Source organism: Mandrillus leucophaeus, unplaced genomic scaffold, assembly GCF_000951045.1.
Source record: "Mandrillus leucophaeus isolate KB7577 unplaced genomic scaffold, Mleu.le_1.0 Scaffold184, whole genome shotgun sequence".
Lineage (NCBI taxonomy): Eukaryota > Metazoa > Chordata > Mammalia > Primates > Cercopithecidae > Mandrillus > Mandrillus leucophaeus.
In genome coordinates, this window is record NW_012101854.1 from 278,112 (window position 1) to 290,656 (window position 12,545).

Here is a 12,545-nt window from a genome sequence, read left to right on the forward strand (position 1 = left end):
TAGTTTAAACAAGAACTCTAGTTTTCATGTTCGGTTTTGCTTTTCCCTACATAAACTGTGTTTCATGATGGGATGAGTATGACTGTAAGAATGTCAGACCACTACTTCATGTTAAAAAGTCTTCTCACTCCTTCAAACAAAGTCATTTCAATCACAACAATAAAAACTAAACTACTTTAAAAGCAAGTTGATAAACAAAAGACAAATGTCTCTAACATATCATTTGAAAAATATAAACCAATTCCGAACTAGACAAATCTGAAGTTGACTCCTAGTTTCCCCATCTGTGGGATGTGGGGATGTGTGAGGTTCTTCATTTCTAAAAAGGAGAAAATAAAACGATGTGTATTCAAGGAGGTAGAGTTGGTAAAATCCATGGCATGAATTAAATACATACAGAAAATGTTAGTTTTATTTCCAACCTAATTTGCAAATATTTTCAAATTTTCTGCTGGCCAGATACAAAGCCTGACAGTGTGTGATGGACAGGTGAGAAGTTGAAAGCTGTTATGACACAGTAGTAACTTTGCTTCATCTTTCTTTTCCAAGTGAAGAGAGAAATTTGTTCTTTACCCTCTCCTCCTCTAACTTTGTCCCTGCTTCGACCTTATTTATTCCAAACTCAGCTCTATGAAGTTATTTTCCAAATCAAGATTACATTTTTCTCCAACTCTTTAAATCAACTTCGTGAGTATCATATCATTCTTGTAATCTGAAATACAGAAATATGAACTCCTCATTTTCTCTGCCCAGAATAGTTCATTTTGACATCTATGTTTCTGTTAATGGCCATACCTTTCACACTATTCTCCCTATTATACAGTTATAAGAAGTGAGAGGAATGTGATGCAGTATTTTTTTTTTAATTTTAGATTTAGGGGATATGTGTGCAGGTTTTTTACATGGGTATATTGCATCACCGCTGGGGTGACGAAGTATTTAAGAACAAGTTTTATGGAGTGAGGCTACCCAGGTCTAACCCATTTTTGTCATCGGAATAACAGAGTATCTCAAAACTTAACTTCATATTGCTATTGAATGGATTAAACTATCTGTGTGCAGTTCTTCCGGGAGTGCCTGTTACATAGTAATCACTGTAGAAAGTAGTATGTATTGCACCAAATATGTTTATCTGTTATTTTATAAGTACAAACTAAATATTTGCACAGTGATGAAATTAGACTCTCCAATACTCTGCATCTCTACCTGTCTGTTCAACATAGAAAAATTGTCTTAAAATATCTAATAGTCTTCCCAACTAGATAGAAGCTTTTCTTCTTTTATTCCTACAATATTTAATATTTCCTTTCTGAAATGTACTTTCTGCTTCATAGTCATACTATGTGTACATTATTCTTCTTCTAAAATTAACTGGTCAGCTCTTAGGATCAAGAAAGTGTTTCTTACGCGTTTTTGCATCCTCAAAACAAAAGCTTATTCATTGCAAGGACTGAATTGTAAAACTACTTTGAATGGAATTCTAAATTCTAAATATTACTCTACAAAATATTGTTAGTGTTGTATAAAGTACTTTTCACAATTCTAGGTTTTATTGAAGCAGTCCTTCTAGTTTCAACTTTTCTGTTTCCCTGTAGGTTACTAATGAAAAGAACATTGTTGTCTAATCACATCACTAAGTTTTATTAACAATGTGTAGGTTTAGTGTCCTAATTCCTTTAGTTTTTCTATATAATTTATATAAAGAAAAACCATTTGGGGTTTTACTGTGCGATTTTGCAGGAATACAACTTATCTGAGAATGTGTAGTAAATTGACACAATGAATTGCTGAGGTAGGGTTCTAGGGCCTTCATGTGGAGGAGGTGATGAATTACTTAACTGATCAATTCACAGCATTTTTCCCTCCAGAATAAGACTACTTGATGACAACTGGTGACTTGAATTTATTAATTAAGAAATTTAAGTGCATATTTAGGGGAGAGATCCTATGATGGCTAATGTTCTTTGTCTTGGCGTGCCCTTTATAATGTTCCATTTTTTTACTAGTACAAGATTGTTAGGTCAGAGAATTTAGGAATATTGCAACATATACTTTGCATTCGGTATGACATTAAGAAGAATGGGAAAATGACCAACGAGGAAAAGACAGAAGAAAAAAACCACAATTTGACAGAGAGAAAGCTTTTCTGGGGTTTGAACATAGCACATAAGTACTAACAACTTTCACCAACACCCAAGCTTTCATTTAGGTTTGTAGATCATCGGAGACAGTAGAAGAGAAATTGGGAAAATAGCTATTTATTTTGTGTTCTACTCAGCTTTCTTCTTAGTCTTTTAACTTATGTTGGAATCATGTGGTGTTTTCTGCCTGTGGCTACTATCAAGTTACTCATTTATTATTTCACGGATTCCTTTTTCCAATATATTTTAAGCACCCACATCAGTCATACATAACAAAAGGTACTAGCGGTGGAATGATTAATGAGACAAGGTTCCTGCTTTCATAGACTCAGAGACAGGATTAATTTTAATTAATTAATTAAAGACAGGATTAATTTCAATACTCTGAAATAGTCTCCCTCCTATTTCCAAAGTAATTATACTTTCAATTCATCTAGAAACTTGAAAACTGATGACGAGTGCTTATCGAGTGAGCTTCATAGTTCTATAGGTGTTGTTTTGATCCTTAATTCCAGATTTCATAAATATTGCCCACAGAGTCTTAGATTCTAAAGAATATCTTATGTTATATTATTTTCCATTGATAGTGTTTAAACCCAATGGCTTTGAAAACCCATAACATTGGTTTTAGCATTTTTAAATCTTTTAAAAACTCAGTTTAATAATGAGAACTGATTACTGCATTTTTCTTATCTGAGTACTAAGCATCTCAGGACTTACCTGTGGGAATGAGGTCTTGGTGCTTACATTGTGGAGTTTTAAAAGTAGCATATTTTGTCTCGTCTTCTTGGAGGTGCTCCTTCTTTGACAAGAGACAGCTGTTTGGGTAGAGGAACTTACTATTCTTGAGGTGGCTCCTCATAGCCTCCTGGTTATTTCAGTAAAATTTCTCAAAGGCTATAAAAACATAGCTTTCTTGAATAGGAAAGAAAAAAATGTTTTGAAATAGGTTTCCTAAAAGCACCATGGTAGGGTATCTTGATGCTATAATTGGCACTTAGTAGCCACACATCTGGCCATACACATCTTTTGTACTTATGATTCCGTTGGTATCTTTGCTTAAGTAATAACATCCCTGAATCCAAAAGATGAAATAGAGAAATGATGGAAGCAGAAAAATAAAAAATATAGTGGTGGAGCCACTTAAAGGAAAACTGAAACATTAATGGAAACAGAATAATTAAAAAAAATATATATAGTGGCCTGAGCCACTCGAAGGGAAGCTGGAAAAGCACTACTCCTTATTTAGTACTTTGTCAACAGCCAGCTGAAAAAAACAAAAACATAATTCACTCAAAATATTCATGTCAGGTAGAACAACTGCATAGTGTAGCCTAAGGGCATAGATTCTAGAATGGAATAGAATTGGTTAAAATTCCTGCCTCAGTCCTGAAACTGCTTAGACCGGACAGTACTTAAAGACCTTCAGTTTCCTCATCTGTAAAGTTGGAAAATACAATAGTACTTATTTGTTATAAGCATGAACGAAGAATATGTATGTAATATACTTCTCATAGCACAAGATGCACTTGATCAAAAAATGTAATCCCCACCTTCCAATAAAGGAAAAAATATATAAACTATAAATGATATTTTTGTAAATATAATACTTTTAAAATTGACATCAATAAAATTATTGTTTTTGGAAAAACAATAGCCTTAAACATTCCAGTAAATAATTAAATGAGGGAAAAGAGACTTTCTTAATCATTTCTAACTCTGTTCAAGGTTGGACTTCTGAGCAGTGACATGGTATTCACTCTATTTTTTTCCCCACTGGAATAAGCACACCTTTACATGTATCCTTGTGACCAGGAATTATGTCATTTGGCTTGACACCTGTGAGCAATATTTTTCCAACTGTGTCAATATACTCAAACAACACAAAGAAATACGAAATTCCTTCAGTTATTAGGCTATATTCGTGTTCCCTAGATTCTATTTTTAACTAACATGAATCACTGGTTCATACAGAAGGAACATGCAGGTTAAGTACAGTTGTCTCTATAAAAAGCTCATTGGAAGAACTGAACATATTGTGGTTAATTGTGAGCCTCCCTGCACTTTGCTATTGGGTGTGAATTTCAGTGAAACTTTATATCCAGTGAGTCCTCCCTGGAGAAATCAGTTCAGACATTGAAACTCTGCCCTCAGCTAGATGGGGCCATCTTTACAGATACAATCTATCAAGGCTCTCCCATTGGTAACCCCTATTTGTTGAAGAGATACGTCCTTCGATTATCCAGCATAGGGAGTAAATGGAGAAAATAGTAAGAGATTATTTGTTACATTGAACAAAAGTACATATATGTGACTCATATCCTGTAGTCTTCATAGGAAATCTTTACAAATGGCTTCTTTTTATATACATATATGCATGTATAATATATGTGCATGCAGTGCATATATATTTACATTGGTCATATTAAAATAATTTCTGCAATTGCAGTATTCATTTTTGGGTTGGAGAACTATTATTAGAATCTTTAGGACAGCAAAGGTTTATACAGCAATTAGTATATGCCAGAAATGGAATGTAAAATGTACGTTACACATATAAATTCATTGAGTTCTTTCTTTGAGCCTATCGAATGGGTACTATCAGTTTCGTCATTTTAAAATAAAGAGTCACCAGAGAAGTTCAGTAGCTCTTCTAGGGTCATGGATCTGGTGTCGCTCCTGCTCCATATTTTCAATCATTGTATCACTTCATGCTATCTTCTCATAAAATTTCTTGGTTATAAAGTTGAAAACCAAAAAAAAAGAAAAAACTAAGAACACACCTCTTTTTAATTTATTAGGACAGTATGTTGTATCCAGGAAGTTCCTTCTGAATCAATATTGGGTTTTTTTTGCAGATCAGATAGATGTAATTTTGAGATAATTTGAAAAAGTGAATAATTATAACTTTCCTGATTAAATACAGTTTTCAGATCTGTGGTCAAAGTTTTAATGCCCCCTCCACTTAAAATAGTTACAGAAAGAATTGTATTGAATTTTAAGACAGTGAAGTATCTGTTGACATACTACCTTTCATTCAGCACATAGCGATTCAGTTCATTTTTCATTTATTCATGAAAGAATTTATTAAACGGTCCAGGATTAGATAACCAAGAAGTTTTATAAAAAGTATGCTGTCAACTAATGGAAAATATGTCTGCAATCCTTCAGGGATGTAATGAGAAACTGAAGTATTTCTGTGGACATAACAGCACCCACCCATTCTATGATAATAACAGAGGGGATCATGAACACAGTTTTTTGCCTTAGGGTGCATTTTTGGAAGTAAGGAGAGAAAACAAATTGGAAGGAGAGCAGAAGCAAGTGCTTTCAGAGGACATAATAAAGGGGAAATGGCTCACAATAGGACAAGGCAGATTTGGGGGAATTTTAGTGTCAATAAAATGGCAATGGTTAACCTTCTTGCTAAGTCTGTGTGCCAGGACATGGATCTCAATAAATGTCTTATGTTATAATTTTAAGTTTGACAAAGGTGAGAGTTGTAACTAGCAATGGTCCACAATACTAAAATGACATGTTTCTACTATTTTCATTCTTTTGTTACCTTTAAAAATTTTCTTGCAATTATCTAAAAATCATACACATTATTTAAAATTTTTCCATTACAAATACTTACTAGTATCTTCCCGAGATTTTAGGCACTCTGGTTTCTTGTTCTATATGCCAGTCTAAGACTTCCTATAATAGAATCAATGTTTGGTTTTACTTTATTCCTCAGATGGGAATTTTTCTTTATAGTTGCTTTGAGGTATGTACATATACATATACACACACATGTACATATGACAAGGTCTAGCTCTATTGCTCAGGCTGGAGTGCAGTGGCATGATCTCAGCTCACTGGAACCTCCACCTCCTGGGCTCACATCATCCTCCCACCTCAGCCTCCCAAGTAGCTGGGACTACGGGCATGCACCATTATGTCTGGCTAATTTTTTATTTTTATTTTTGCAAAGACAGGCTTTTGCCATGTTGCCCAGTCTGGTCTCGAACTTGTGAACTTAAGTGATCCACCCACCTTAATCTCCCAAATTGCTGGGTTTACAGGCATGAGCCACTGTGTCTGGCCTTGAGGTATTCATTTTCATGTAAAATTTGGATTTCCCTTTAGAAAAACAAAGCATCATAACAACTGGAAAGCTGTTCTTGGGTCCTGTGAAAAGTGTATCCCACTTCTGGATCGACTCCACAGATCTGGTGTCACTCCTGCTCCATATTTTCAATCATTGCATCACTTCATACCATCTTCTCATAAAGTTTCTTGGTTGTAAAGACACTCCTGTTTAAAATACTGCTCTTCTAAGCTTGTTTTATATTGTTCAAGGAATTGTTCTTTATAATAAATATATATTTAGTTCACTTCATTTTACTGTCTTATGCACATATTTTATTCGAATTAGCTTGTCATTTTAAATCTTTATGATCTCCAACAAATTCATGCCATGGGGTCCAATCTCTGTAGCAGCTGCGTACCACATCATCTTACATTGACATATCTTTGTAATGAAAGGTAAACTTTTACAAATATATGCCAATTTAATGGTACAATGAATGTTTTATAGACTTTTAAGTGCTTTATATTGTTTGTCATACGAAAAATATATAAATGAAGAAAACAGTCTTGAGCACTTAGCTTAAAATTTTGTTATATATAATTATATGTGTGTGTGTGTATGTGTGTGTGTGTGTATATATATATATATATTCTTTCAAAGCTTAGAGAATAACTTATTCTCTGAAGGTAGAACTTTGTTGTGAGGGAAAACTATGTTTAAAATGCAGCATGATTATTAAATAGTTTTATTTCTATTATAAGCAGATAGTAAACAGTGATTCAATATAATGAAAAAATACTTTGCAATTATAAAAAGGTGAATACAATAGAAATTTGATTCTATGTTTAATTCCAGAAGCTGTGAGGCATGATAAGTTGGATCATGTCTGGCAGAGAACCACAGAATGCTGATCAGCTTAGAAACTTAACAGTGATGGAAGGTGAAATGAATTTGACTTAGAACAGAGAGTATTCAGAGCAATAGTGTCAGGATGAGCAAATTTAAATCAAGTAGGTTTTATCAAATCTTACTTATCATTTATTAATTCATTTATTTAATAATAATAATACTATTGAACATCTATTAGATCTCAGGCATTGCAGTAGGAGACAAAGTGCTGAGACAAACACATTATCTGCCCTCACAGAACTTATAACCTAGAGTACTACAATTTCTGATTCATAATAATTCTGTATTTCCTAAGTACCTATAAATCCACTTGTAGAGACCATCAGGAGAATAAAAGTATTCATTGGATAATTTAATTCAAGCCAGAAAAGTGGAAGGCCAAGATTTATGAGTAGAAACACAATGTGCCAATGCATATTCTGTCAGACTCCATACATAATTCTAAGTCAGAGCCATACCCAGTACCAGCAAGCTGAGGGTAATTTCCATGGGTTCTCTGTGTTAGGAGCTCTGGACCTTATTTTAAAACAACAGCAATAATTTGAGGAGAAATCCAATAGAGAAGAAAGGAGTAATTACATCATCTGATGTTTAAAAATGCAAACAACAAAACAAAATTCTGAAGCTTCTAGACAAACAACTAGTTCATAACTATCCCTTCCACTCCATTTTCCCCATGTACATAGGAAGAGTTTAACATAATTAGTTAAGCACATGGACTCTGGCACCAGACTGTCATGTTTTCAGTCTCACTCTACTGCCTTCCAGCTGTGTGACATTAGGCTGTGCCTCAGTTTCCTCATCTATAAAGTGGGAATGGTAATAACAACTTCCTCAGAAGGTTATGAGAATTAAATGTATTAATATCTGTAACATTGTTTAGAGCAGGGCTTGGTACAATAGTCTGCAGTCCTTTTAAGTTTTAACTCTTGTTATTAAAATCACAGTCAAGGGAGTAAGAGTATCTCCAGGCTCATATTTTATGATTACACATAAACTCATAAATCCCTTACAAGACTCGTTTACCTCTGAAAAAAAATGAAAAGGCAAACGCAAATGATGATTTTCCTAGGCAAGGCATGTGTGCTTAGTAATAGTAAGCATTAACCTTGGTGAGGTCAAAGAAAGTCAAATGTGAGTGTAGAAGCTTCTTCTCCCATTACAGTCAAGGCTCTTAGGCTAAAAGCAAGAGGAAAACAGGAAGGTGCAGAAATTCTAGGAATTCTCTTTCACATTAATTTAACTTTGTTGTTGTAATTGATTAGATCAATGATTTGGCCATAGTAGTGAATAGATGTAGTGTAATTGATTTAGAGTAATGGTTTTCAACTGGATGTACAATCCCCTAGAAGTCCTTTGGGAAATGTGTTGGGGCATTTGGTTGTCATGAGAAATGGAGAAACCCTGCTGTTATTTAGTAAGCAATTGCAGATACTAGAAGCTCTGTATTTGTATGGGAAATTCCTGTATAATGACTGACTATATTGTTTGCCATGAATTTCTACTGATCCGTTGAACATACATGCCTGTGTAAGACCTGTTCTAAATAAATGAGCCTAGCAAAGTCAAGAATTTTTGTGTTGTTTCAGTACACGAAGATATTTCCAGTAATGCAACTCACCATACAAATTGAGGAAAACTTGTACTTTGTCTTGTTAAGAACTTTACCAAGAGATGTTCACCATTTCTCAAAATCACATCACCAGTGGTACTGTGTTTCTCTGGTTTTGAGATAGCAATACAATAAGATGAATCAATTTACATTTGTACCTTTAGCATTCACAGGGATGACACCTAGAGGAACATGCATCTTCCTATTTCATTCATTATGGTTACTAGCATAGTTATGTCTAAGCATTTACTTATTAAATGTATAGAATTTTTTATAAAGTAATTTCTTCCTTTTCTCCTTCATATCATAGTTAAAACATTATAGATAGATAGATAGATAGATAGATAGATAGATAGATAGATAGACAGATAGATGACATGTTAAGTCTGATGAAATTGAAAACCAAAGGCTTAGAACCTTGTACGAAGATGATTAATTTTTGATACTAACGGTTTCTATGGAGAGTTCTGCCTGTAAGTTTTTTCCACGATATAATATGTTCTAGATTTTTCTTGTCTTTAATTATCATTTCTGTGTGTTTGTGTGTGGGAGAGTGTCTAATGATGACCTATCAGTAAGGTAATTCATTAAGAATTTCAAATTTAATTGAATGGATACATGACTTGTTTTGTATTTGTCATGTTTTAGTAAAAAGTAAACTAACAAAAATATCAGATACTAGGATAATTTATTGACTGATTTCTCCTTTTTTTTTTTTTTTAGATAATTTAAGTATACCATTAGATACTTAGACTTACTGACTAATTACAGTGGACAACTGTATGTTGGGAGTTGGCAACCTGCTTATTAACTGGAAACATGAACATGAGGTCATTCAGTAAAGCATTTATAAGTTGGCTTTATAGAAACAATATTCCATCAAAAAGTCATCATCCTTTAACTCTGATTATATTGTCATGTTTTTATAAACTGCTCTTCAAAAAGTCTGAATTTCAATCTTTGCAGTGATATGGAAAACTCTACACTTGCATTTATATTTTCAGTTCTGATAATAGTTTTACAAGTGAAAACAAAAGCAATAAAAGTAACCATAGAATGTTACGAAGCAATCATTACAGAGCTGTGGAAAATTGATTATACGGAACATCCAAACATTTTAGAATTGACTTTACAAGAAAAACCTTATTAAGAAAAACACTATTGGCAAAAGAAGGAATATGAAAACAATAGGAATATACATGACAACTAGTGAAATAGAAAATGGAATATAAATGTCATATTAAAATGTGAACTAATAAAATACAATATTGTTTGTTTATATTTCTACGTGAGTACCTTAATGGACAGAAAAATCTTGAAACGGCATGGAGATGAACTAGATGCCGAAGATTCATTTTCTTTGATTACTAATGAATAATTATATTCAATTTCAGAACTGTATCTTCCCAAGTACTTGCAATTGGTGTGTCTTTTCTCCAGTAAGATATTTTCCAGCAGCACTGTGTGTGTGTGTGTGTGTGTGTGTATGTGTGTGTGTGTTGGGGGATGGGAGATTGAGGGCTTTTGAACTTAGGACTACAAAATAATATAGAACACCAATCAGTATATTCTATAGAAAATACGGACAGCATATTTTAAAGATTTAAAATAGAATTTGAAATTCTGATTTTTTTTGTACATTATGCTCTTATAGATTCAGATAGTGGTTTTGAAAAAGAGAGAGATTCTGTTTGTTTATTTAATTAGCTCCTAGGATTTCCTGCAAAGACATTTGGGATTTTGAGGGAATCACGGAAATGATGTGGAAGGACTTGACCCACCATTGTCAAAAAATGAATCCTATTGCAATAGGGTATTTTACCTCTTGGATCTCTTAGGCCTGGTTTGCAGTTCTACATTTTTCACAAGCTGAGCGATGTAAAGATCTGGAAGTGCATTTATGCTGTCCTGTCCTCTCTTCCCTTCTTGGGGATGTGAGCCTTGCTTCAATTTATTCCCATTCTTTCTTTATTTTCATTTTCTCCCTCCCATCTCTGTGTTTTGTTCATGGTATTTTATTGAGATACAATAAATGTAAAGTAAGATGCACAGATCTTAAGTAATGCATGATGATTTTTAACATATACATCCATGGGAACATCCCTAGATCAAGATAATTAAACATATCTGTCACCAAACTTCATCTCCTTTCCTGGTCAGTCCTCACCTCTTTGCCAGCCTCCCAGCCCTCCCCTCCAGAAACTACTGTTCCTATTTCTATCATCACAAATTCGTTTTGTCTGTACTTGAACTTCCTATAAGTTTATATCACATCATATTCATTCTTTGCTTATGATTTTTGTTGAATACATTATTTAAGTTTAATTCATGTTTAAAAAGCTATGGAAATCTGCAGTACAACATTGTGGTTATAATTAAGGATACTCTATTATACACTCAAAACCTGTTAAGAGGATAGAGCTCATGTTAAATGATTTTACCACACACACGCAAAAAGATTCCATGAGCTACTCCAACCTTCAATAGAACCTAAGGAATGTAAATGCAGTCATGGTTTTTAAGCCAAAGATAAAATCTCAGAGGAAAATATAAGCAGAAAATCCTGTCAATAAGTAATTATTCCTTTTATGCATAGTGAATAAAGTATCATCAACAACAAAACAAACAGCTATTAATAATTAGTTTAACAGAATAATAATTAGAAAGCAAAACCTGAGTCCTGGAATACTTTGTAATATGAATGCTGTTTTTTTTGCCTTTATATGATTAAAGTGAAATAATTCAAGCAATAATTCAGATATTACATTTGAAACAGTTTGTTTTCTAGTAAATATATCTGTTTTTAAATAACATATTATCCAAGTTATGCTTGGAGAATATTAAACATGCTTTAGGGATTAAAAATATAATTTACTAGGTTAGGTTGTTGTTTCTGCATTGTATTCATTATAGTAATCATACATCATATGGAAAAATATTCACAGGGAAATTATTTGCCATGTCCCCTTGTAATTTTTCATTTGGTCAAATGCTCATTGTCTCCCTCCGTTCTGTGCCTTCCATCAACCCCAGCTGTCTCCATCCCCACCCTCCCACACCCAGCCAAGTATCTGATTTAATCCTCAAACTAGGATTGACAGAATTCATGAAAATTCGGAACGTATCTGTGGAAATACTGAAGTAAAAAGGACCCAGCATTTTTTCTGGGAGTTTAAGGCCACCATCCTAGTGGGAGTTAAACAGCCTCAAATGCTCCTAACTATGTTGAGTGGTGGATGATGACTGAACAGTTACTATGTTTGCCCACATTTTCTCCTGCACTGGGACAAAATTGCAGTCCCCTAAATCAGGAGGAAAGCTCTGATTGATCTCATTGGGAGCTTTGCCTGTGAAAGGACAATAGTATTGGGCTCCTGACATCAAACTAATTTCTTACAGGGTGGCCAAAGGTCACATGGCATCTTCCACTGCAAAGTAGAGAATAGGAAGAGAATGAAATAAGCTGGATACACATTTGAGAAGAACGACTTTCTCTGTAATTATTTGTGCAAAGAATTGATCCTGATTTATCTTACTCAGAAGTAAATGTATTAAGAAAAGGAAAAATTATTGAAACCAAGTAATATCTTAAAAATGTTTTTTTAACAATTAATTTTTTATTTTATTTCTTTTTTCTTTTTTTATTATTATTATTTTACTTTAAGTTCTAGGGTACATGTGCATAACATGCAGGTTTGTTACATATGTATACTTGTGCCATGTTGGTGTGCTACACCCATCAACTCATCAGCACCCATCAACTCGTCATTTACATCAGGTATAACTCCCAATGCAATCCCTCCCCCCT